General features: G+C 31.2%; 1 long non-coding RNA gene across 2 annotated transcripts; it reads left to right on the top strand.

The window, feature by feature from the left end:
• The first annotated feature begins 900 nt into the window (after positions 1–900).
• On the top strand, positions 901–3,534 carry LOC136272175 (uncharacterized). Of its 2 annotated transcripts, none has more exons than XR_010710118.1 (3): positions 901–1,222; positions 3,091–3,162; positions 3,400–3,534. It is a non-coding gene; the product is annotated as an uncharacterized lncRNA (long non-coding RNA). The 2 variants fall into 2 exon arrangements; XR_010710119.1 differs by having other exon boundaries at positions 3,091–3,166.
• Positions 3,535–4,303: the final 769 nt, after the last annotated feature.

Below are 4,303 nucleotides of genomic sequence, written 5' to 3'. Positions count from 1 at the left end.
GGTCGTTTAAACAGAGCCCAAATGTAGATAACTAAGGAGTAAATATTGACAGGTATGCATTTTACAAACCAGTTAATGAAGCTTAATCTAAATTTTTAATGATAAAGTTCTAACCATTGTTTTCTTCGTCAACATTACGAAACGTGTTTAGTCCGAATTTCCTCGAAATAACATATTCGGTACAAAGTTACTTTGGAGTAAAAAAATTATTTGCTGACTAGAAGGTACTATTTTTAAAGATTTATTTCCAAACTCATCTCCCTGACAAAAGAAAAAGAAAGACGCTTCTATCTTGTTGAATATACCCTGTCTCATCACTCTCAAGATCAAGTTGAGGTACAACAGTACAATATCTGAAGAATTATGTAAACAGGTTGGGACCAGTCGCCTAAATGGAATATTATTGTCGTTTGGGAGATATCATCTTAAATGGGATATGAATTTTAAGTGCTAAAAATTTGAAATTAGCTAAAAATATGGTAAATCCGCATATGAATACATGTACATGAAATGGAACAACTTATGATTAACAACTTTTTCTGTAACCGTTCTATTACACAGATTGTTCCCTCAGTATATCCAAAACTTCTTGAGGGTCAATCTTGCAAACTATATGCTTTCTGGAAAACTTGCTACCCAAAGGTGTTGCATGTAAAAAATTACCTAATCCAAAAAAAATTAATTTTTGCACTTTAAATTTATATCCCATTTGGGCTATTATTTGTAAAATTGTTTTTATTGACATATGTCTGTGTTGTTCAAGATTTTCCTTTATCTCTAAATTAAATATCAAATTTTTATTTCTGAATTCTAACTTTACCAAAAGCTTGACAAATTAAATTTATTAACCTTATTTCTTTTTTCTTATAGAATTTTTTCAACATGTCTATTGATTTTGCAGATAGTGACTGTGATATTTTGAAAATGGAATTAACATTGAGTACTTTACTTCGTGTTTTACACAAAACCCAGACTGTGATTTGCCGTAGAATCAGCCTGTGTCACACACGCCTCTTTCAAAATCGTGTGAATGAAAAGTCACTAGTTGCAGCTAGATTGAGCACAAAGTCAGATATAGTACATGTGTAACCGAGAGGACTCTGTTCCAAATGTTGCCTGTTGTTTACTGGCAGACTGACAGACATATGAGGAGATTGCCATAGAGTGTGAGGCTGAGGACATACCCAAGGAAACAAACGAAGAAGGTCAATAAGTGATCAAGGTTAGTCCTGGGATCTTGTTAGCTAAATGAGGCCAAAAATAAAAAAAAATAAATGATTTGTCACTCCAAATGCTGTTGCAATGATTAAATTTACTAATATCTGGAAAGAAAAATAAACTCAATTTTAGGCTTAAATATTAATTCATTTCCCTTTGCAACTCTTGCAATAAAAAAATAAAATTGCCTACTTCATTAGATTTTGAACAATTTGTTCAAGAACCAATACATTAATTTTGTTTGTCTGGCCTACCCTAAACCGCCTCCCCACTCCTACTTTCAGTGGGGTATTTTTTTTAAAGAAAAATAGATAGGAATAAATCAACTGAGCTTCCATGAATATCAATGATTTGGTAATATAGATATATTAAGTAAGATATTGACATTAAAGGGAAGTTCAGTTCATTCAACCATTTAAGATTATAAATCTCTTTTTTTCCATTTTTTATTTTTATTTTTTTTTTGGGGGGGGGGGGGTTTAAAAAACTTAAAATACACATCTTATACAACTTACATTATTTATTATAAATGCAGATTTACTTCAAAGGAGGCATGTAGTCAACAAATTAACCATCACATCTACATTTTATTTTAAAAAATGATTTGTTTAGCTATTAACTATTATTTAGTAAGGCCAATAAAAAAAAAAAGGTGTGTTTCCTAATTCATCAAATTTTAAAATAGGGTAGGTAGGTCGGTTTTTTTTTTTTTTTTTTTTTTTTTAAATGAGCTTTTAAGTTTTCCCCTTTCCTAGCATATGCTTTTTCTATACAATAAGAAAATGTATTACAGGTGGAGCAATCGTGGATAGAGACAACTGTTACAGAATTAAAGCTTTCTTAAATCTAAGGTTTATTTAGAATGTATACGAAGATTTTATTTTCATGTAAATAGAAAATATAAATATGACAGCCACTATAAATTAACAGAGTATAATACTCATTACCACAAATATATCATAAATTGGTTATTAGTACTATTTTCCTGGTCAACTGACATAACAGGAAACATTAATATCGTAACTGTAACTGTAAGTGTTGAATTCAGAAACAGAGGAAATTCTGGTTGATCAGACGAGAGCCTTAGAATTAAATTTTTTCAATAATTCCCCCCAAAAAAATGAATACATAATTAATGGTTTAAGACTAATTTTAAAAATTTCATTTGCAATTGAACTGTAGCATTTTAAAATCATATTTATAATATGTGAATGATTGTTGGGCCTATTCAAAGACTTACGATGTCTGCAGTCTCCACACCCAGAAATAAAAAAAAAACTTTGCCTCTGCTTTTTTCTTGTACATCTTTATATTAATTTTTAACACATCACTGCCCTATGAAACTATTTATTGCATTGATAATTAAGCTAAAATAACCAAGGATAACTTTCATCCATACTGTCAATCTGCACTTAGAAATCTTTAAATCGCTTTGATAAGTGGTGTTTTCTATTGAATAGTTACAAGCGTTTTTTTAACTCTGATTTGTAAGACTCTATTGTTTAAACCAATTACGGTTGGTAATCTGGATTTGGAATAAATAGTGTTAGGGTCGGCGCATAAAAAATAGGGTCGGTCGGGAAACCGGAAACACAATTTTTTTTTTTGGCCTAAAAAAAAATTTCATTTATTTTCTCTTTAAAATTTCAATGTTTCCCCTATATCTTTATATAGAGCTCTTTTTTAAAAGGAGATTTATATAGTCTTAAAGGTCTTGCGCAAGGAAATATATATATAGAGACACTTTCTTTAATTTCTTCCTTTTTTGGCACCTTATTTTAGGCCTATAGTATTGATTTTGGACTAGGTGGCTAGGAGAAATATTACTTTAGTGGAATTGTCACACAAATTTCAATGGAACTATTTTTTTAGATGCGCATGATGCAACTTCCTGGATGGTGCTGAGCCTGTTTGTCAACATGTGGAACCCACATGCACTTCGGGGTAGGTATGTTTACTCTCAATTATCTCTCTTAGAAGCCACATAAGGCGTTATGCTTCTGATCTAAAAATTTTCTTGAAGCATTTAACTATAATTTCTCTTTCATTAATTACATTCTGAGAGTATACTAGTTAATTAATTTAAAACTGAATTAAAGCTTTATATTAACATATAGTGAAATTAATTCCTTGTGTGAGACCTTAAGTGAAACATTTAAACTGCATTTTTTCTAATTTCAGGAGTTGTCTCCCTTGTTAAAGTTCAACAATCGCGGATAAACAATGCGGGATGCTGTCTTGTCACCAATGGTGGAATTTGACGCCTGTATATCCGTATTTCTACCAATCGTCTCAGTCCTCTTTGTTGTGTACATCAGACAGGTAAGAAAATCAAGATAATTGTTTGCAAATATTTCAATAAGATAACAATGAGAAAAATAACATATTTACATGAGCAGAGCACCTCATAAAAGGACATGTCACATGTTACACACTCTCATCATTCACACATTACCATACATTCAGTGCACATTATTAAAACATAGCAATCATTAAATGTAATACAAAATTCACATGACAGGTATAATATAACGAACATTTAATACATGCTAACTACACCCCCCACCCCACCTACCCATGATAACACCCCCCCCCCCTTTTCACACTTAGCTACTTCCTGTTTTACTTTGGATCTGTTAGTGACTTACTATAAGTGTCTTTAGACTTTTTATCGAAGAGCTGATATCTTTTAGATCATTCTGTAAAATTTTCTTTGGAATTTATATTTTAATAGTTTTTGTTTCATTTTAAAGTAGTTTTGCTTATTTTGCTGTTGTTTTAGATGATGGACCACTCTACTACCTTTTACAATAGGTGCCCCTACAGATTCACAAAGTTCCAATGTTGAATTTCCATGACCCCGATTGAGTGAGTGCACAACTTTATGTATTCTACTTTCAAAATTTTACTACTTGTAATACATTTTGGATTTGATTTTAAATGTGCCCTATTTTCAGATTTTTGTGTACAGGTGTGATATTTAATTCTATCAAGATTATTAGGTCCCAAAGTCAGATTTATACAGTCTTTTAACAACCACGTGTCTTTTTCTGTCATGCTTAATTCAAAATCACGAGGCAACACT

The sequence above is a fragment of the Magallana gigas genome, chromosome 10 (assembly GCF_963853765.1).
Source record: "Magallana gigas chromosome 10, xbMagGiga1.1, whole genome shotgun sequence".
Lineage (NCBI taxonomy): Eukaryota > Metazoa > Mollusca > Bivalvia > Ostreida > Ostreidae > Magallana > Magallana gigas.
Note: the sequence above shows the minus strand (reverse complement) of the source record. Positions and strands in the feature narration are given on the sequence as shown.